This window comes from Schistocerca americana, chromosome X (genome assembly GCF_021461395.2).
Source record: "Schistocerca americana isolate TAMUIC-IGC-003095 chromosome X, iqSchAmer2.1, whole genome shotgun sequence".
Classification (NCBI taxonomy): domain Eukaryota; kingdom Metazoa; phylum Arthropoda; class Insecta; order Orthoptera; family Acrididae; genus Schistocerca; species Schistocerca americana.
Window position 1 is genome coordinate 269,911,926 of NC_060130.1, and position 23,812 is coordinate 269,935,737.

The 23,812-nt window shown below is 42.3% G+C and overlaps 1 protein-coding gene and 1 pseudogene across 7 annotated transcripts in view; both read right to left on the bottom strand.

Moving 5' to 3' along the window:
* LOC124556761 (nuclear factor 1 X-type) overlaps positions 1 to 23,812 on the bottom strand; it is a 587,449-nt gene that overhangs the window by 184,115 nt on the left and 379,522 nt on the right. The gene's annotated exons all lie outside the window — the stretch shown is intronic.
* On the bottom strand, positions 17,381 to 17,498 carry LOC124557575 (annotated as a pseudogene).

Here is a 23,812-nt window from a genome sequence, read left to right on the forward strand (position 1 = left end):
CCTTCGGCTTATTGCGTGTTCGGTCTCTAAAAACACTAAGGGGTATCACTTCATGCCTTCTGACTTTGTAGTAACAACCAATACTCCACAAATTAGCACTACAGCAATAAGATAAGACTAAGTACAAGAGGAGATCTGCAATTTATTGTTAAAAAACTTTAAATGGAGCTATGAATGCACTGTTGATTCGCATTAGCAGTTTCATGTCTCAAACTTTGTGTCTCGGCAATAACACACGGTCCGACTATGGATCCCTTGCTTATCCTCAACATAAATGTGGTTTACAGATGTGGTCTATACGAGCAATGGAATCAGAAATTGTTACACTGTTCCTACGAATCACGAACAAATCTGACAGAAGAATTATTCCGCAGAGATCGCTAATTTATTCACATACTTAGTAAGTGTGTATGTGCTATTTTTTTAACGTTGTTAGTATTTGGCTTGCAGGCCATACAATTAGCTCATCCATTATGAAGTCAGTCTACTTTGTATTACAAATCACACATAATTCCATTTACAGTCACCACTGCTATTGTCGAGCACACGCACAGTAGAGGAAGAAAGATTAAAGTTGGATTTCCCAAAGAAGACGAGCTCATTTAATGGTGGAGTACATGATCATATATAAGAAGGATGGGAAGTAAATGGACCACGTCGTTGTCAAAGGAATACGTGACGACGTAGTTTTAGTAGTAGCTTTAGTAGCTGCTTACAGAAAGCGCCACATCAAACCTGTAAAATACTGCACATGTCGATTAGACTGGAAGGGACCGTAGAAGAGACACCGTTTATTGCTGCAATGAGTATTTCTCGGAGGAGAAGAAAGGATATTAAATCTTAGGTTTGATTTCAGAGGGGGCTCGATATCAGGAATATCATTTGCTATCTAAATGTGCCACATTCCTAGGCCAGCACCATTCTACAGGAACCGTATCAGCCCATCCTGTTAGCAGTATAAGGCTGCTCACAGATGGCGCTGATGACAGCTCAAAATCTAGTGGCTATGGCAAACTGTGCTAACTACAGCATAAACGAGAAAGTGGTACTACAATGTCACAACACGACCTCTGTTGTTACATAAATTGCAGCATAATGTACTACTGCTGCACTTCAAGATATGCATTATTAATTGATTATACGAAAATAATTTAAAACTACATCCATTTATGATTACACTTCTTGTCTCCATATTTAGATAATCGACGTGTTTACGTTTTTCATGGGCGTTTCCGCAAGTACAGCTGAGATTGTGATAAATAATATTCAGTCTTTCAATGAGATAGTTAGATATTCTTAAACATTACCTTATTAATACACAAAAAATTCGTGGGCTGTCCGTGAATGTAACTTCTAGGTTAAGGATATGTTTATTAGTAACATTCCGCCCTCAGTCACAATATTTTATTTTACAATTACTGTTCAACGCGTTTTGGGGCTACAGCTCCGTTTTCAAGGTTTGTATAAACAAAGTGGGCCTTAAATCTGCTTCAGGTTTTCACCTGACACCAACAGAACGACATAGTTCTCACATTTGACGAGAAATCTAACTCAGGCGGTAAACAAGAGAAATGAAGTATTGTAATATTTTACCTGCGTTTGGCCACAAAACTCAGGTCTTCTGCATTGGCGGAAAACATTCGCACCAACGTTTTTAACGATTTAACATGCTTATGACAGTACTACCTGAGTCACAGTGACGCCCATTTAACTAATGTTTCAGTGATGTGATGGCGTATCCAATTTCATATTATTACCATTTATTTCGACTGATGAAATAAAAAAAAAATTAAAAAATTAGCTATAGGATAGACAGTTAAAAAGTTTTTGCACATCATAATGAAAGTACCTAACCCAAAATGTCTGTGAGTACGATCTAGGGTTTATGAGGGAGGGGGAGGGAGAGGGAGAGAGGGAGAGAGAGAGAGAGAGAGAGAGAGAGAGAGAGAGAGAGAGAGAGAGAGACTATGATGGATGGTCTGAGATGGAGATGATTGGGCGTATTTACGTTTGAGAAAGGGATGATGAAATTGTGTTCATTGCTTGGTGTGAGGCTATTGGACTAAGAGACAGTTATTACTGGATACAGAAAGTAATCTGCTGTATTCACAAACTGTCTTCCCAACCCACTGACATGCTGAATAAAGAGAATGAATACAACAGATTATTTTTGTGATCAGTAATGACTGTCCCTTAATACAACAGCCTCGCAATGAGTAATTAAAATAATTTCCATACACTAGTCTTATACGTCCTATCATTCCACCTTTTCTGGTGGCCCCCTCTTCTCCCCACACTTCTCTCTTTCTCTCCAGTAATCATGGGCTCTGGACTGCATACCTAAAGAGCTATGGGAACTAGTGCAAGTTCACTACTGTGAAACATCTCTTATGCTGCACAAATGCCCGTAGCTGTTAAGGTATGTATTTTACAGTCCTTATTTACTAGATTTTTTTTCTTATTTTGTTCCATACTACCACCTCTCAAAGTTGCCTACCGTGCAGTCTAAGCAACAACAGTACCGGTGCATGTATTCCACTGTCAAAGACACCAGAAATATTTTCTCTTATAAGTTCCGACTCGGTCACTTTCGGACCAGGGTCTGTTACCTCAGACTGATACAGTTAACCTTCTCCATCACCCCTGAAAGTTTGTAACATCATCGCGGAATCAACCTGAACGTTTTTTACTCAAACGTAGAAGTATTTAACAGTCCGTGGAAAACTATTATCGGCACTCAATAAATACGTGAATGTAAAACTCTTCTGTTGAGTAATGTGACTGTATCCTGCAACATCAGTTAGTAGCGTCATGGTGGACTACACTCCTGGAAATGGAAAAAAGAACACATTGACACCGGTGTGTCAGACCCACCATACTTGCTCCGGACACTGCGAGAGGGCTGTACAAGCCCGCGGTGTTGGCCGTCGAATGGCGCTAGCTGCGCAGCATTTGTGCACCGCCGCCGTCAGTGTCAGCCAGTTTGCCGTGGCATACGGAGCTCCATCGCAGTCTTTAACACTGGTAGCATGCCGCGACAGCGTGGACGTGAACCGTATGTGCAGTTGACGGACTTTGAGCGAGGGCGTATAGTGGGCATGTGGGAGGCCGGGTGGACGTTCCGCCGAATTGCTCAACACGTGGGGCGTGAGGTCTCCACAGTACATCGATGTTGTCGCCAGTGGTCGGCGGAAGGTGCACGTGCCCGTCGACCTGGGACCGGACCGTAGCGACGCACGGATGCACGCCAAGACCGTAGGATCCTACGCAGTGCCGTAGGGGACCGCACCGCCACTTCCCAGCAAATTAGGGACACTGTTGCTCCTGGGGTATCGGCGAGGACCATTCGCAACCGTCTCCATGAAGCTGGGCTACGGTCCCGCACACCGTTAGGCCGTCTTCCGCTCACGCCCCAACATCGTGCAGCGCGCCTCCAGTGGTGTCGCGACAGGCGTGAATGGAGGGACGAATGGAGACGTGTCGTCTTCAGCGATGAGAGTCGCTTCTGCCTTGGTGCCAATGATGGTCGTATGCGTGTTTGGCGCCGTGCAGGTGAGCGCCACAATCAGGACTGCATACGACCGAGGCACACAGGGCCAACACCCGGCATCATGGTGTGGGGAGCGATCTCCTACACTGGCCGTACACCACTGGTGATCGTCGAGGGGACACTGAATAGTGCACGGTACATCCAAACCGTCATCGAACCCATCGTTCTACCATTCCTAGACCGGCAAGGGAACTTGCTGTTCCAACAGGACAATGCACGTCCGCATGTATCCCGTGCCACCCAACGTGCTCTAGAAGGTGTAAGTCAACTACCCTGGCCAGCAAGATCTCCGGATCTGTCCCCCTTTGAGCATGTTTGGGACTGGATGAAGCGTCGTCTCACGCGGTCTGCACGTCCAGCACGAACGCTGGTCCAACTGAGGCGCCAGGTGGAAATGCATGGCAAGCCGTTCCACAGGACTACATCCAGCATCTCTACGATCGTCTCCATGGGAGAATAGCAGCCTGCATTGCTGCGAAAGGTGGATATACACTGTACTAGTGCCGACATTGTGCATGCTCTGTTGCCTGTGTCTATGTGCCTGTGGTTCTGTCAGTGTGATCATGTGATGTATCTGACCCCAGGAATGTGTCAATAAAGTTTCCCCTTCCTGGGACAATGAATTCACGGTGTTCTTATTTCAATTTCCAGGAGTGTATTCACAAATTCAATCATTCAACAGTCAGTATTATTCACAAGTTCGACCTCGGTTACATGGGCAACATGACGAAGAGCGATAGCAGAGAAAAGCTATATGCAGCAAACAGCGTATTCTCAATTCTACCAGTTCGTACATTTAAGGAGAAGTGCATCTGGGAAATCAAGATCTAGCTTCATCCTTGTATATTCGTCAGACTTTTTTCTAATTAATGTCTTCCGATCGTAGCTCACTTTCTTGGCACTAGGAATGTTTTTTTTTTTTGTTTGGAGTGGTAGTATCAGGGAAAACGTGTGGCACGATATGAAAATGGTGTAATCGAGAGCAAACCCTGGTTGTGGACATGTTAAACTGGCGTTCTAGTACGTAGACAAATATTCATATCAAAAGTGTAAGTCATGTACCCGTAGTCGTGTTTCTTTGTTAATACTCTGATTCTTTCTTGTAAATTCTTCGCTTCCGGCACGGAAAACGCTGGAACATATCAGACAGCACTTCTGAAACTTAGAGTGCTACTCAATTTTGAACAAATGGGAGACTGTTCTCCTGTTTAGGTTTCTGGGATCCTTGTTCAGCTTATTGACAAACGGAGCCAGAAATCGAATTCTGTTACTAGTCCCTAATGGAGAAAAGATCACAAGAGGGGAGGTAGAGACGGCACTAACGTAAAATCGAGTTACCCCCCTTCTTGCAGCGGTATACCGTAGGTCTCTAGAAGAGCGTAGCGTTCCAAAGGATTGGAAAAGGGCACAGGTCATCCCCGTTTTCAAGAAAGGACGTCGAACAGATGTGCAGAACCATAGACCTATATCTCTAACGTCGATGAGTTGTAGAATTTTGGAACACGTATTATGTTCGAGTATAATGACTTTTCTGGAGACTAGAAATCTACTCTGTAGGAATCAGCATGGGTTTCGAAAAAGACGGTCGTGTGAAACCCAGCTCGCGCTATTCGTCTACGAGACTCAGAGGGCCATAGACACGGTTTCACAGGTAGATGCCGTGTTTCTTGTCTTCCGCAAGGCGTTCGATACAGTTCCCCACAGTCGTTTAATTAACAAAGTAAGAGCATATGGACTATCAGACCAATTGTGTGATTAGATTGAAGAGTTCCTAGATAACAGAACGCAGCATGTCATTCTCAATGGAGAGAAGTCTTCCGAAGTAAGAGTGATTTCAGGTGTGCCGCAGGGGAGTGTCATAGGACCGTTGCTATTCACAATATACATAAATGACCTTGTGGATGACATCGGAAGTTCACTGAGGCTTTTTGCAGATGATGCTATGGTGTATCGAGAGGTTGTAACAATGGAAAATTGTACTGAAATGCAGGAGGATCTGCAGCGAATTGGCCGGCCGGAGTGGCCGTGCGGTTCTGGGCGCTACAGTCTGGAGCCGAGCGCCCGCTACGGTCGCAGGTTCGAATCCTGCCTCGGGCATGGATGTGTGTGGTGTCCTTAGGTTAGTTAGGTTTAATTAGTTCTAAGTTCTAGGCGACTGATGACCTCAGAAGTTAAGTCGCATAGTGCTCAGAGCCATTTGAACCATTTTTTTTTTGCAGCGAATTGACGCATGGTGCAGCTAATGGCAATTGAATCTCAATGTGGACAAGTGTAATGTGCTGCGAATACATAGAAAGATAGAGCCCTTATCATTTAGCTACAAAATAGCAGGTCAGCAACTGGAAGCAGTTAATTCCATAAATTATCTGGGAGTCCGCATTAGGAGTGATTTAAAATGGAATGATCATATAAAGTTGATCGTCGGTAAAGCAGTTTCCAGACTGAGATTCATTGGAAGAATCCTAAGGAAATGCAATCCGAAAACAAAGGAAGTAGGTTACAGTACGCTTGTACGCCCACTGTTTGAATACTGCTCAGCAGTGTGGGATCCGTACCAGATAGGGTTGATAAAAGAGATAGAGAAGATCCCGAGGAGAGCAGCGCGCTTCGTTACAGGATCATTTAGTAATCGCGAAAGCGTTACGGAGATGATAGATAAACTCCAGTGGAAGACTGCAGGAGAGACGCTCAGTAGCTCGGTACGGGCTTTTGTTAAAGTTTCGAGAACATACATTCACCGAAGAGTCAAGCAGTATATTGCTCCCTCCTACGTATATCTCGCGAGGGGACCATGAGGATAAAATTAGAGAGATTAGAGCCCACACAGAAGCATACCGACAATCCTTCTTTCCACGAACAATACGAGAGTGGAATAGAAGGGAGAACCGATAGAGGTACTCAAGGTACCCTCCGCCACACACCGTCAGGTGCCTTGCGGAGTATGGATGTAGATAGATTATGGTACATGAGAACAATCCGTTCCTAATAACGTATAACGATGTGAGCTTGAACATGGAAAAAATTAGACAAAGGATCGAAGAGGTGATAAAAACGTTTCGCTAATATCAACAGTCTCGCCCAGTGTTATTTTTCCCCCCAACGTTTGACTGCATGGAATGCCCTGTAAGAGTAAACATGCTGGAAAACCGTTGTCCACCATAGGTGAGGCGAAGAACAGCGGAGCATCTCGGCTGACCTAGCAGCTTGTCTGGAGTGTTGTCACGCCCCAGCGACGAGGCCAGCACGCCAATGGCCCTGCTGTCGTCTTGTCTTGTACTCAATGGTCAAACCATTTGCATACCCAAGTAGAGTCGACAATAGAATGCGGGACCCGTTAGTAAAAGGCACGCCGCAGAAAAAAAACTAGCGGCGTGCTGTCGCGTTTATCTCATCTCCCAATCATCTGATCACCATAACTACAGAGCAAAAATTGCGCGGTCCGAAGGGAATTAATTTAGTACTCTGCTGTTTTGTTTCTTCGTCCTCTCACTGTGACTTGGATGCACTATCCTTCCTAGCTCAATCCTGTTCTTGAGGACTAATTTCTCTTTCAGGCGATGTTCGGGAATAAAAACAATAATGTAGCTATTGTTGTTATTAGGACGGTAGAACGAGTTTCCAGTAACAACTTGTGAAATATAAGTAGGTGTGTATCCTTGCGAGTTGATGTTCAGGTATTACAGATATAAAGCAAATGGTCTTAAACAAAAGAGAAATTTTTAGATCGTTACATTTCGCCCTTCGAATAACACACCGATTAACTCAGGATGATGTATGTGGTACGTACTTCGTCAAAAATGCGAGCTAATGAAATAGAAACGAGCTTTCCTGTATTTGTAGATCATATTGGCAATGTCCTGTGCTCTTGACTCAGTTCAGTGGTTTTGTCTACACTCTATAAGTTGAAGCACTGTTGAGTGTGTGGCCACATACTTGGTCTTAACACACTACACTAATAAGGAACCCCAAGTTTAGTATATTGTTACCGTAGGAAATCAACGAAGCTGTCATCTCTCAGTTCCAAATTCCATACGACAGCCACGAACGAAATACTGTGCATAATTTCCATTCAAAAACTCTAGTAACTTCACAATCTCGAATCGGCTTGGTTATACTGGATTCATAAAAAAACTCTCCACTTCTTATGAAGGTGTACTTCATTTAGTAAAATTATTACATAATTCCAGGCGAATGACATGAAATCAGAAATTTTATCCGTCTCAAGAGCGTTCAGTTTGGTTTCACCCGTCCACAGTTTCCAGTTGCGAGATCATTTTGCCGCAAACTCGGCAACATCTAGTCATCCCACTTGAGGTAAGGTAGATTCAGATTATACCGTCAATGTCTCAGAACTCAGTGGAAAGTCAACCTGACGGGTAAACGTTGCAATATATTTAAAAAGAGGTCCTATACACTATTAGTTGCGCAGTTGGGCGCCTTTGGAAGGAACAGTACGTACAGAAACCTTCGGTCAACTACTGTATTTTCTCTCTTTCAGCTTAAGAGAAAATTACGTATGCGGTATTAGACGTCCTGGCACCACGGGAATAAATGCAGAAGAGAGAAGATAGTAGACATACAATTCTCAATTTTTGCCACGCATTGGTACGCTAATTTTAAATTCTAAATATTTTAAAGAATTGTTGATCAAGATCAACAAATCATTCTGTGAGAAAGCTGGGTGAAGCTAATTTTAAATATAATACCAACCAAATCTCTTCCATCTCACTGAAGATGGAGTGCCGCAAAAATCTTGAATATGGGGGAACTTACGGATGACCGGTTTCTAAATATCAAATTTTGTTTTTAAGTGCACCTATAGATTAATCAATGCCTTTCGCAACAACAAAGGAGTAGGTGAATTATAAAGCAGCACTTGAAAATGAAAAAATGAAATCTGATATTTCGAAAAGGCCATTCTATAGAAAAAGAGTAAAGAAAGTATGTGTTACAAGGAAAATTAACTTCTACATATTTAGGAAAATAAAATCTGTGTGTCGAAAAAGTCATTCACCTGAAGTTATTCAGACAAAACTACAGACAAAAATTAGAATGTCCGGCACGTCATTTGTACTGGGTTCTATTCGAACATGAAGTTATAGTTTTAGTACTTCTTTAAGTTTAACATCGTACGTAGGGTAAGAGAAACATCTGTATTCTCGTGAACCTGGCACTGTAAACGCACACAGAGTGCAATGGAACACCTTGAGGCTACTCCAGAGAATGTGCAGTGGGTTCCCTCAGTGCAGTATCCTGATTTATCAACTTAATTCTTTACTGTTTTCACAGAAGAATGAACTTATTTCGTCATCTGCTTGTTTTTAGTTTCTTGGTAAGGCTTAATCAGCATAAAGTTCTAAGGCTCACTGGCTACACTCTGGTGGACATCTCAGCGACTGTTTCTGTTGTCAGATATTTACCAAAGAAACGCAGGTAATGATGGCATCGAAATAAATAATTGGGAAAAACAAGATGTATTTCATGTCGTATTGAAGTTGGTTATCACCATTGCACAATGTTTCTCGAGCTGAGACATATTCGTCCATTTATTAAATATCTTGTTAAGGAACACGTACAGAGGATTTTGACATACTAGAAATCCAGAAAGAAATTAAGTAAGTCCGGAAAGCTGCAACAAGAGAAATCAGAAAACAAATACTAGGGAATGTTCGTCAGTCACCCGTTTGGCACTGGTGGAAGGATCAATGACAGAATGGAGGAGTTGGCCAACGCGTTCTGTCACTGGCTGACGGGTATGACAGATCGTCTCCCTAATTGCCTGCAAGCACCAGTGCAGTACCTCTGACCTTCAAACTTTTAACGAGGAAGCTTCATTTTCAACATTATTGGCTCCAGAAAAATTCTCGATCTGTTAGCTGTCTGTCTTACGGACTTAGCTCAGTCTTTAGCAAAGGAGGAAACTAATTTGAAAAGAGAGAGCCATGTCTCAACTGCGTCGTAAAAATGTAATACCAAACGAGTAATGTTTACGGCAGGTAACAGGCACTAACATAAAATGAAGAAACTTGTAGTTCAGCCGTGGGGCTCTTAGCAGATGACGTACGGTATGTGTTATATTTAAGCTGCGAAAGTAATATGAGATCTAAGAAAAAAGATACGTCAAAGCATCCTTGCTCTATATCCTGATACTATTTTCATTCTTATAAAACTTCAGTTGCTTGGTAGTTAAATTAGTGTTGTGAAATTAAAAGCGCAATGAAGTGTTGTTCTGAAATAAAAAGAAAGAAACAAGTATACAGTTTTGCAGATGTATTATCCTTACTTTTGCTTTACTTTTTGGTATCCGGAAATTAATCATAGTTTTTCAGCCCAATATTGAGTCATGTCTAGGGCTTCTTTCTTGTTCAGCCACAAATCGTCGACTCGCACTATAATCCTGCAACGAACACCAGAGACGTTCTAACTTACCCTACTTTTAGTTTATTAATGCCAATAGACATTGCTCCATTTTAAAAGTGCAAATTTGCACAAAAATATACTTTCTATGTATGATTACAGCCGGTTGATTGGCAAACAACACGAACCCCTGACTACCAATCATTCTGTGAAAACCGCACAGCAGTAGCACTTTCTATTTCCGCATTACTTGCGGTGAGGTGGTTCACCGTGTATGTTTTGTAAATGAAAATAGGGTTGTAAGGTCAGTGCTTCAGTGCTCTCTCTCTACCACAATGGCCGTTTGTTTCCGGGTTGTTTGCAATTAAGATAACAACCAGGCAGGTTACTTCAGAGGAGTGACTCTGTACTGTTGGTCTGTTATGCAGCCATCCTAAGTAGTCGGTAGGTGGCCGCGTCGTCCAATTTGTCCACTTAGTAACCTACATGTCTCAGAGAGTCCCTACTCTGTTAGCGTGTCGTTCCTTCAGTACCACGTTTGTCTTATCAGGCGTTGTAAAAATTCTATCATGAAAGTATCGGTGAGTTTCTAACTATTGTGGATGGTGCCAGCGTACTTGAGTCTAATTAAGTAAACATGAAATGTTCGTGGGATAACAAGTGGAGTAATGATCATTCTCCAGAGTTGTTCAGACTTCACAGAAACCACAAAGCTACGAGTGTTTTTACAAAGAACGGGACTCGCCAGTTCTGCGCTGCTCTCCACAATGATGGAAAACGCACTGCACAATAAACGATGATGACTTCTACACCGATTGTTGCAAGTTACTGTACACGACATTCTTCATTAAAGATCAGTGATGAATCAGGTATGCTTTTCAGTTTAAGATAAAATTGTAAAAGTCCAATAAAATCCGAAAACCTGTATTCATTTTACATTCAAGTATCAGCAAGAGGAAGTACCTGAATAAACAAATCTTCGATTGGTGCAGATGAGTTGTACAGCGTTCGAGAATAGATTTGTATTACAGGGTGGGTGAAATGAAAGTGACCCGGAGAGCAGAGTTCCAGGGTACACGCTCGATATGATATGCCGGTATCTTGGGATAGGCGTCCAGTTGACTTGGTAGGACTCTGAAGCATTTTCTAGTGAATTGCAACCTCATTTTCTGCTGCGAGGGCAAGCTTCGGAATGTTTTCTGACTCTTTCAAAACAGATCCTGTCTGACGCCATTTTCAGACAAAGCGTTGCAAGGCACTCTTCGCTAGCACTTTGTCACCATTGACTTCTCAGCAAACGACTGACCACAGCGTTTCCACGACTTCGTTTCACGTAACTTTCCACAACGAACACCCGATGCTCCACGGTGAGTACCATCGTCCCCTTTGCACTGCTCCACTCACACTGACACACTCCGCACTACGCTCTGAACCGCTGTGGAGGACATGGCGGCCGTATACGTGGTGTACGCGTCCCTGCTGTGGTTATACGCATACATTCGCGTCGAATCGTATCCACCCGTCCGGACCCCTTTTATTTGTCCCACCTTGTACAAATCTGACACTTCGGCGAAATACGCAAGATATCTAAGAATGTTTATTCGTGTAGATTCATCAAAATGATGCAGGGGTTAAGAAAAGAAACTCACACGCGGGAGGACGGGAATTCAAATACTTGAACAGCTGTCCTAACTAAGATTTACTGTGTTTTCCCTAAATAATTTCGGGCAGATTTTGCCTTACGTCAAAGCGGACATAGCCGACATCCACATTCTTGACCAACTGATCTAGTGTTACGTATCTAACGAACTGGTCGTCTGCGGAACGAATTCCTACATTTGTTCGGGGAGGGGGGATTTTTTTGTCTGCAGTCTAGACAAGCTCTTACTTTACACAGAGCAGTGACAGGCATCGAACTTTTCGGACTATAGAGTTAAATTCACGACGTGTGATAATTCAGATCGTATTCACCCTATGCCCTTTATATGTCCTGGGAATTTGTAAGAGGAATTTATTAGCATCTTTCATATGCAAAGAAAAATCTAAAGAGGAAAAAAAAATTTAATTACATTCCTTGCCCTTTTATTTTTCCATTCAGGTGTATTTACTGGTGTCAATTTAACATATTATCTTATTCAGAGCCAAATGGATCCACTTTCAGAAATTTTACGAGAATGCAGCAATCTATATAAATCCGTAATCTGTGTCGTTTCATGCAAGAGACTTTGACAGAATTATTTTTCATGTATTGTGTACAACCTGTTACAAATGTGAGTGTGAGTGTGGGTAGTAACGACAAGAGTGACAGGTTGTTGCAATCGGGGTGCCTTCGCGTTTGTGTTCGTTCTCGTACATGAAGAGCGGTTTTCTCACTCTCTCTATCACTATATAACGGATTTAGATTGATTGCTGCATCCTTGTAATGTGTGTGAATGTGGAACGATTTGTTTCTGAAGCTGTACATCTGAAACCAGTAAATATAGCTGCGTGGAAAAAAAGCTTAGTTTTCCGCTATGAACTTTATCTGACGTTCCCACAGTCTTCCATCACCAGTCAAACTACAATGAAAAATTTTATCAGTTTGAACAGCTTTAGAGAACTCTAATTGGAGAGAAGTACCGAACGAATATATTGGTACGTGTGGAAGTAGAGCTGTGGAGAAAAATGGTAATGTTACGTATGCTACACTAGTTCGTCAACAGAAAGAATTTACCTCTTAACCGAATAGGAAGGCAACAGTGGTCGGATATCCTGGTAGGTCTGATAGGTCAGAGTTCCCAATATAACGTTTGTAATTCTTTTTCGGTACTTAAAGATAAAACACTTCGTAGTTCACAGACTTTTTGGTGCTTAAACTCAAGTGGCTTAATTTAGAAACTCTAAAGACGCGTAGCAAAAAATTCAAAAATGGCAGTGATCGAATATGTCATGCTATGGTATTGTAGGAAATCATCTGTACTGTTTGTGTAGTTTTGTTATATTTGGTTTCTAAAGTTTTGCGGGAACAAGCGGACGCGTCAGCAGAGAGGATGAAATAAGATTTTTATTTAAGTTGTTAACGATAGCACCAAAATACGAGATTCGTTTCGAAATCACTTCTGTTATTCAGAACAATTAAATCGCTGTGATGGCACCCAAATCTTGAGAGTAAACGGTGAAAGTGCTGGTTGTTGATCCAGTGGACGTTAGAGCGTTTGCAGGGGAGAAGGACTAGGTTAGCTCAAGTAGGGCGCCGCCGGCGTCTGCATCCGCGGTCACGTCGCAGGGAGGGGAGTGCTGAGGGTGGAATGATTTAAGCGTCGCCATAGGTTGCTCGATTCAGCGGCTGCACTACTTACTTTGACTCCCCATGCCCGCGGGTCTTCCCCTCCCTATTTATTCTGTACCATTAATCCAGGCGCGAGCATTGTCGGCAACCCACGTTTCGCAGTCGGAAGATACAAAAGGATGGGTGCCGCTAGGCGAGCGATGTATGGAAGCGAAACTTTATGTTCGCGCGTTTGCTTGCTGGGGAGTCACATATCACATCGGCCGTGCCTTGTAGAACGGCAGATCAGACGCGGGAATAAGTGAGAGCTCCGTAATCTCCCGCCTCTGAAACTATCACAGTCACTCAATTAGCATTCGCCCTTATTTTAAATTCCATTTATAAACACTCTCACTAAAACAGAAAGTGCTAGTGGCGACGTTATATTTTGCCACTGTTGATGTTAAGTGACAAGAGCGTAAATCCTTTTTTATGGCAGTGAAACACTATCTTGGAACCAATGATACCACGACGCTTAGACATCACTTTCACGACTGTTTCATTAATACCACGTCTTCTGGTGGAGTGGCTATGACACTGGATGCTGGCTATACAGATTTAGGTTTTCCGTTATTTAGCTAAATTTCTTCAAGCAAATACCGAGACATTTTCTTTGAAATGGACATTCCAGATTTCCTTCCTCGTTGTTGTTCAGTCTGAGATTACGCTCCGTATTTACTAACGTCTGTACTGACGTGACTTACCACCGCCGCCCCTCCAAATTTCCATTTTTAACGATATGAAATGGCAAGGTATAAATCTTTCTACCTTTCTCTTGGGCTTGGGTCTACAAACGGCTAGTATGACATGAACTGATCGCTAGAAACAGAACAAGGAAAGGTGCAGAGAAGGGCACCGAAATACATGCTTGTGAAAAACTATATCATAGAAAAACTTCATCCGCTTCAATTGTTCACTGAAGTTCTTCCCTCGCGATGTTAAGCAACACCTGAGTGTATGGATGATTCATTTCTGACAAAGAAACTGCCTAAATCTTTCAGAAACCAAGAGAAAAGATCGTTTATTAATTTGAAGTTTTTCGGTGATTCATGGAAATGTACGCCACTAATTTTCATGGATATCTGTTCCAGTAACACCTACTTCTCTACTCACTAGGTTTACGACCCTCTTCGTCTAATCTCTAGTGAATAGCTGCACTTCCATTAAAAATGTTGTTACGTACCTCTGTTTTCTTCGATATTTGTGCTTAAAAAGAGTTGTTATATAATTTTTGCTCATGCACAACCTTCAAACATTGTGGAGCAATCGACATACAAGGCAAAGCAGGTCCGGTGGCTCTGTCTTCGGGCTAATGTGATGGTTGTTAGCGCTAGCAATACCGAAGTATTTTCCATAATGCGTATTAGAAAGGGGGGGTGTACTTTACGCCCACCACAAAAAGAAAAAAGAAAATGCGTTAATTTTTGTTAGCTTTTATTAACAACATCGTTTTTAAATAGGAACTGATTCATAAGTAGGGTCCAGAACCTGAAAATATCTTTTAGCAGTACCAGACCATTTTCCGTAATGTGTACACAGAGAGGAGGGTTACCTTAAGACCACCACAAAAAGATTAAAAAATACAGATTTAGTTAATTGTTGTTGAATTTTATTCGAAACATACTTTTTAAATGTATACAGACGTGTAAGAAGAGTCTAGAACTCGAAAATATGAATGTAAATGTGAATTGTTGCAAAAAGTCACATTTGCTACTAAGACTTAAATTTTTGGGTTATGTTTTAATGAAAAGCTGAAAGCAGTTACGGAATATGCTATAATAAATCATTAAAAACAATAGATATTCTTTTTCAAAATTTTAAAGTTTGAAATACATGAGTAAATTACTACATTTTCTACAGGTGGGCATAAAGTGCTCCCCCCCCCCCCCCCCCCCCCCCCCGCCCTACCTTGGGTTAAGCCGACATATTTTGGACTATGTACTAAATGCATTTGCTCATCGTAGATTGTTCCTATCGCTGGCTGACTTCCTGACGACCCAATCTCACGCTAAGTTAGGGGACTGTATGAATGCACGTGTTATGCTTGCATGTGTTGTGTTTCCGAGGCAGAGATTGGGAACTAGCGTGGAATCGGTCTAAAAGGATGTTGGAAGCCGCCTGTAAACCACCGAACTAGCGGTCGTTAGTCAAGCGTGAGGATTGGATGCGGGTGTGGCTTATCTGCCGGTCTCAGCAGCTAGTGCAGTGACACATTGCGCCATTCGAGAAGGAAATAACAGTTCATTTGAAAGAAATTTTTAAGTTAGCAATTTACAGTACAAGAACATGAATCTAGGAGAAAAAGACACGTACAAACTATTCGAATGAAACTGGAATATATAGTGTTTGCATCAACGCTAAATCATGTTCTAAATTTCCATGTCTTATACAGTAAAATATATTAAAAGTTGATGTATGAATGGAAATTATCTAAGTTTTAAACATAAAATTACAAATTATCAGCTTTCGTTGCAAGATATAATCATACAGAAATCTGGTTATAACCATGCATGATGCCATCAGTGAGTGTCGAAGTAGAGAGACCGTGTCATTCTTGCTCATACATCGTTATTGTCAGTATTAGCACGTAAATAATCTCTTCAACAGTAAACCCTAGCAAAAAGTGAAATCGGATTTTTACAGCCTATTCACCTGGACACTGCATAATCGCTACTTTGTAAGACTCGCTCTTCTATTGGCTCCTGGTGTGTCCATGATGACAGTGGAGCGAACATTAAAATCTTAAACCGCTTCTCCTTTCCATGATTACCACAAGAGATGCAGTGCTGATCTTCGGAGTTATAAAATTTTAAAGTTAACAAGTACTTTGAGGGATAATTGAAATACGTCAGAGATTTGGCAGTGCCCGGCTTAGAAAGACTGTCAGGAACTCCACAATGCTTTGTAGGTACCATCCTAGTGGAAAATAATTTGCGATGCTGGTGATATGCTACATATGTGCTTTTGTCAATGAGTATAGAATGAATGAAGAGAGGAAGAGAAACGTGATGCGGATACATAGCTTGTACGTCTCTAAATGCAGCAAGGTGGCAGTTGGATTTAATGGCACCAGCCGACGGACGATTTAGCATTAAGAGTGTTATCCTTACTCCTCATGGTAGTATGGAAAAATTTGGGATCTGGTCCAGGGCAATGGCGCAGAGTTTGGTGGTGATGATCGTTATGTTACTATCTTTCCTCGCCTTGAACGCCAAAATGTTGTCATGGAAACGTCTTTCAGCACTACAATTCGAACGATTACTCCGTGTCGAGCGGTCTAACACTCATGTGTATTGGAGAATTTAGCGAAGCCACTTAGTCGCCTGCCGGCCGCTGTGGCCGAGCTGTTCTAGGCGCTTCAGTCTGGAACCGCGCGACCGCTACTGTCGCAGGTTCGAATCCTGCCACGGGCATGGATGTGTGTGATGTCCTTAGGTTAGTTAGGTTTAAGTAGTTATAAGTCTAGGGGACTGATGACCTCAGATGTTAAGTCCCACAGTGCTTAGAGCCATTTGAACTTTGCATTTTCCTGCTGGTAGATGCCATCGTGTCGAGAAAAAACAAACCGCATATAGGGGTGGATATGGTCCCCAAGGAGAGGTACATACTTGTTGTGATCCGTTGTGCGGAAACGCTACTGTTGTCCAACTCCCAACGGTGAATCACAGAGTAGTTTTCATTTGTGTACATACCAACATATTTATCCTCGACAAGTACGTGAACGCGGTATTGTAACGAGTTTCGTAAAAATTATATACGCTGATGACATAGTCTTGACACCGCAATCATTTTTAGGATGTGTGAAGGTACTCTCAGAAAGAATATTTACGATTTGAATGTATACTTCAACAAGTAACAATTTACGATAAGAACAAACAGAACTGAAAGCAGTTCTTTCCACTTCAAAAACAGATAGGTCAATTGCATCTACCACGAATATACTGCTGGGGAAGTACTAATAAAAAACCACTCCGTCTACAGGCCACAAGTGGCCCATCGGGACCATCCGACCGCCGCGTCATCCTCAGGGAGGATGCAGATAGGAGGGGCGTGTGGTCAGCACACCGCTCTCGCGGTCGTAATGATGGTATTCTTGACCGAAGCCGCTACTATTCGGTCGAGTAGCTCCTCAATTGGCATCACGAGGCTGAGTGCACCCCGAAAAATGGCAACAGCGCATGGCGGCCTGGATGGTCACCCATCCAACTGCCGACCACGCCCGACAGCGCTTAACTTCGGTGCTCTCACGGGAACCGGTGTAGCCACTGCGGCAAGGCCGTTGCCGGGCAACAACTAATGCGGGATCAATTTCTTTCACTGGATCGGTAATGTTATAGAGTGTTCACTGACTTTTAGGGAATACCTTCTCAAACAAAGCTGCACCCGTTATTGTTGTGTATTTAGCATAATTATGTGATAAAATAAGTGAAAATCTTCCTTGTCGACGTTGGGTTTCTGGAATTTCACTCATGGCCTAAGGCAGATATTGCTACTTAACGTTTCGTCTCTTGATTTGGAGTAGGTGGGACCTGGGACGGGGGGCGGGAGGGGGGGGGGGGAGACATCAAGAGACCCTGCGATGATGTGATTAGATCCTACGACAGTTACGGCTTTAGAGGTGTCTGTATCACCAAAAAAATGTTCAAACTATTTTCTTTTTGAAACATTAAACATAGGAGACTCTAATGACCAGCTTGCTAACTGGCGAGGCCGGGTTGTGGGCCTCTCTCGGATGGAAGCCCTGCAGCGGATTAACGACCATTGCTCTGGTACATTGGTCACCATGAATGTGGTTTTTAGGCTATTTTCCACGCTCTTTCTGGTAAATTCTAGGCCGATGCCAAATCCCCACCTCAGAAAACATTTTACACAGACAGTTACAATACGACAACACACAGAACACAGGATCCACAGACAGATGGCTGACACGGCTTCACTCCCTCACGTTAAATGACACGAAGAGCAACCGAGCACGAAGTTAAACCGAAAAAAGCTAAATCATGACAAACAGTGAACCACGTAGACCTACGGCAGAATAAATTCCAGGAAGGAGAGAGGAACACTGGAGCATCTAATCACCTATAACCACTGTCGATGATGACTGTCTGCCGTACCAGTATACTTATGCCACGGCCTAAATCACAAAAAACAGATGTCACTTAGGAAGTAAACACAGGCCGTTAACGCCTGCACCGATGATGAATGACAAATCTGTTACTTATCCAAGATTTTCATTTCTAAATGGGGTCGAAATGCCAGTTTCCTTCCCCAGTAGGAATGTTCTATTGTCGGAATTTCGTTTGCTCGCAGCGCGGCGGTGCGAAATGAAGTGCGTTCGTTTTCTTTATATGGGTGACGCAAGCGGTTTAGGAGAGTAGGGTCGGGTCGCCTTAGAATCACGTGTCAGCCTATGCGAAAATAAGCTCTGAAATAAAAATGATATGAGAAACGCGCGTCCGTGAGGTCGCAGCCAGCTGGCGCCGTCAGAAGCACAGGCCGCTATTTCTGGGCCCGAACCGGCCGCTGAAGATAACGCCACACTGCGAGCCGTGCTGGAACCCTCGCCGCTGACAAGGTAGCCCCAGGTGACCGCTCTCCTATCCCAGTAGCTGATGTGCCACCTTAACACCGAAAACAAACTTCTCGTCAGACCGCGAGATGCCAATCGACTGCCGATTGATCCTCTAGCTAGCGTGTCATTGGAAGACACCCTCGAAGCGGCTTCTAGTTAGAACACATTACTCTCCCAACTCTCACGGCAATTTTCGATACCGAAGCCGCCACATCTTTTTCGAAGATCTCTGTTGGCTTGTGAGTCTCAGTAGACCTCGTTCCAGCCATCTGCTCGAGGCAAAACTGGTGATCGAAGCCGGCCGCGGTGGCCGTGCGGTTCTAGGCGCTCCAGTCCGGAGCCCCGCTGCTGCTACGGTCGCAGGTTCGAATCCTGCCTCAGGCATGGGTGTGTGTGTGTTGTCCTTAGGTTAGTTAGGTTTAAGTAGTTCTAAGTTCTAGGGGACTGATGACCACAGCAGTTGAGTCCCATAGTGCTCAGAGCCATTTGAACCATTTTTTTTTGGTGATCGAACGTGGGTCCTTTGTCTACTGGTCAGGTACTTCGCAGCCCAGTCATGGCGATCGATATACAGACGAAACTTCGGTGAGAAAGAACTGGCGCACCAGTTTCGCAGAAATGTTTCTTACGCAGGCACGTTTTTGATTCCAATACGCTAAAATAGTTTCATGTGGGATAGCTAAAAATCCATGGCCTTGCCTACGTGGAGACACGTATCTGGAAAACAGTACAACTGTCATCAGTGGGAAAGTTGATTGAACACTACAGCGCTTTGATACACACGGTCCTACTGAAGGTGATATTCCTTCGTATTCATCCGATTTGTGAACTAGCTCGTAAGTAGCCAGTTTTTGGGTGATTTAAGTGATATCCGAGCAGCAGTGAAACAGCATTTTTTCACATACTTGACGTGTTCCAAGAGAGGAGTCAGTGTTAAGTGTCAGAAAAAAGTGATTACCATTAAACAAGTACTAAAAGTCGTTTGCCGTCACATTTGTCTGATTTTCATGGGGCTATGTAGGCTAAGTGCTGAAACAGTGGTTTGCAGCTGTTAGTACATGTCAGTTCACAACGTGATAATTTTGATGGTGTAAAGGGAAGGAGGCGAACGTGAAAAATGACTGTGCAGTTGGCTGAAATACTTAATGAGATGAGCAGAGGAAATTGACGTTTTCAGATATCTTGTCACCAATTATGGAATAATATTTCACGGTGAAGATATACAAAATGCTGGTCACATATTGTGATAATGTAAAAAAAAAAACAATTTTTTGTTTTAGTTTATTCTTTGTTTCGTACCTCAATGTACTTTTGAGATGTGCATGACATTATATCTTTTTACGTTTACTTCCAGTTACTTGCAGTGTGATTTCAACATACATTATAAAATAAAATGGTATTTAAATCCGTCACAAATGGTATAGCTGACGACAGAGTATAAGAAAATATAAAACACAAAGAATATTTATCGGCACACTTCCGTATATTTTTTTCTAATTTTGGTCTGTATCATTACGATCTCTCCTGAGTAGCACCCGGTGCCAGTGGAAAATTTTAGGCATTCTCTTCGCGGACTAACTGCTGGAAATCTGCCAATAGGTTCCCGAGAGACAAGCAGCGCCTTCCTATAAAAATCTTCAGTTTCTCAGCACTAAACAAAGGTTTTGGTGGTCCCACAGGTAGGATAACAAAATGCTTGCAGTGCGAGAGTATCTGCTTTGATAGGGACATTTAGTAAGTACAGATAGCGTGCTCTCTAACTGAGTACACGGTAGTTGTTATTTTAGGGAATCTCCCAACAAGTACTCCATTTTACACAGACGTTCTCCACTCTTCCCTGCAAACAACAGACATCAGGTGTTCGTAACAGATATCTTAATACTTTAATGAAGCACACTAGAAATGTGTCCATTCATCTTACGTTACCTATTAAATATGGCGGCCGTTACAATTGTCCAGAAGCACCTTCCTGGAAAAACTGCTTTGAGAACCGGGTGTATTAATTACCTGTGGCTAGATAAACTGATCCTCTCCCCAGCCGGCCGAAGTGGCCGTGCGGTTAAAGGCGCTGCAGTCTGGAACCGCAAGACCGCTACGGTCGCAGGTTCGAATCCTGCCTCGGGCATGGATGTTTGTGATGTCCTTAGGTTAGTTAGGTTTAAGTAGTTCTAAGTTCTAGGGGACTGATGACCTCAGCAGTTGAGTCCCATAGTGCTCAGAGCCATCCTCTCCCCAGCAAAAGTAACCAAACTCCTAGGGGAGTCACCTATGTCAGACTTTCTACAACCTGTGCGAAGATGCCTTGAGTGATCCTAGATCTCACTTCAGAGAAGCATTTCACAAAAAGTAATTTACGACACTCGCAGGGGAAACTCGTAGATGGAGGCAGAGGATACTACGTTCCTTACATCTGATGCGTTGAAAGGGAAGTACAGGGGAAATAGAAACTATTTCTATAACGAAAAAATTCACTCTCTCAACGGGGCTTGGACTTACATGTCTGATTTACGATGGGTAGCTTGACATGCCAAACAAGTCAGGCAGCGTATGGTTTCTGTTAGGTGAATGCTGAATTTGTTTGCTGTAATGTACCTAATCTGTCACAAAGTGTCTTTCACTCACATGAATCCTTCTTGTTGCTGCAGTTTTCACAATCATTGGTGTATTCTGTTATGAAATACCATTTCACGTCTGTGTTATTTTGATGTTTCCTTATCTCACACGATTTATTCAGAAATTTGAACTGAGATGTTCGATTTATTTGAAGCTACCGTTCGCAGGTTTTAACAATATTTGAAAGAAAGATATTAATGGCTTATGTCCGTGAAACTTTTTAATTCAAGCTCAATGAATTGTCCTTCAGAAACTGGTACATAGAACGGCGACACTGAGATTATTATCACGTCGTAGTTGGAGGAAAAGGAAATTAACGAACTTATTTCACGTCTAAGAAACTGATTTCATTAGCTTTCTGAGATACTTAAGAGAGCTTGTAGCAGTTACGTTCATTGATATTGTTTTTTATATTCTATGGATGCCCTACCGTCAAATCCAAAAACGCGTGGTCCAGATTATTAAAAAGAGAACAAAAGTAGCCAATAAATACAGAAGTTGTTGAGGCACTTGCTTTAGAATTTTGAACTAGGGATTTTTTTAGATAAAAATTACACAAAATAATGCTGAGTACGTGCACCTATTGTGGTGCACAAATAAGTCCTCTTTGTTTAGATTTCGTCCATGATAGAAAACGAAAATTGGTACGACTTCTGTAAGACGGTCTAATCCCGAGACATATTTCTTATGTAAGAGAGTTCACCACAAACTGACGCATTCACTAATCTACTTTAAATAGCATTATCACTAGTAGTTTCACTGATTCTAACAGTGCCTTACGGGTAAACATCACGAAACTAAATAGAGATTTACTAACAGCAATGTTACTGCATCACAATGGTTAAAGATTTGAAACTTAGGACGAAGGCTCTACTAATACTGTAACTACACTCGATTCCCTACGAAAACATCCGTATTTACTGTTGCTTTTGCATCAAAATGAAAACGATATACAATATTCTTTTTTAAGTAACATTTTTTCGTCTGCCAGGTAAATTTGTTAATAAAGGTCAGCTCTTTTTGTCGCTTAAGCTTTAATGTTCTGTTACACAAATTGCAAAATTCTGCGACATCTATTTTCGACAGTTATGTAAATAGTGCATTAGACTTCCATATATTTAGCAGAATAAAGACTGTTTTTTCTGAGATAGATAACATTTTTTACATACTTCAGTTAGCTTTTTACGTCGTACCTAAGCATATTACGTGATGCATTTGTTCATAAAGTCATTGATACCCAATGGAAATTCCAACTAAGAACGTATATTTTACTCCTTTTATGGAAGCGTTTGATTTATTGTCCAGCAGGGGAAAGGGAAAGAAATTTCAGTGTTACTTAACGAATCTTACAGTGTTGTGCTGCATGTTCTACATTATTATGACCTGATAATTTGCCTATTTTGTAGTAAGCTCAAGCTTTCTGTTGATATCGATTTCGTTAAAAACAGAAGATCAGATCTGTTGGAAACTTGACGATTTGTTACTATAGTCTGAGAAAGTTAAGGAATCGGCGGCCACTCTGAATGAAGATGCTTGCTAAGGATTTGAAACGTGTTCCTGTCTATCTCTGTTTCAGCTTCGCTCTGTCACTCGTTACAGCACGCATTTGTTTATAAGTAGCCTTGCTATAACTGTCAACTTTAGGATAAATTGTCTTAGGCCAGATACATTAGATTCCTGATACCTGTCACATTATAACCCCTGTTCCCGGCCTCCTAATTTTCGTACACCGGTTAGAGTAACTAGAAATAAACAGGACGAAGTGAGAAACGAAAAATTCTCTTAAACATCTCTGCTACGGTACCATATACGATCCCAGCGTCCATAAGAGCACAGGGATGGAACCGTAAGCTTCATTCATGTGTTGCTCCAGCGCTTAATGTGAAGACGTAGATGATACTTAAGACAGGAAATATCCCTCGAATCATTAAATCATGGCGCGGGTATCAAGCTTGTTTATAGCGAAATCAAATTAAATGGAAGATTAGATTGTCAATGTCACAGACGAATATCTTGAGTCGTCTGGAGTTATTCTGTAGAAACTGTCAGTGATTGAGATATTAGGACAAATGACTGCCTCGTGTCCCAAAACGGAATGCAGATCATTCTTTCGCGTTTCCGTTCCTAAACATTTTATCCCAGATCCAGATTGTGGAATCAATTACGTAACTAACAATTCGGCTCGTGCTAGTGGTCTATGATGCTCTTAAAGTGCCCGGACAGTTAGAAAAGTATAAGTTCTTTTAATTAACGGTATCCGTCAAAGTAATATAACGCTTTTACGTTCGACATCAATCGTACAGGCGGAAAACGGGAATCTGTGCGCAATAAGCTCCTTGGGATAATTTGGACGCGGCGGCCTCCTAACTTTGTCATTTTCAGGTAGGTATCTGATGATGCCGCCAATTTCCTT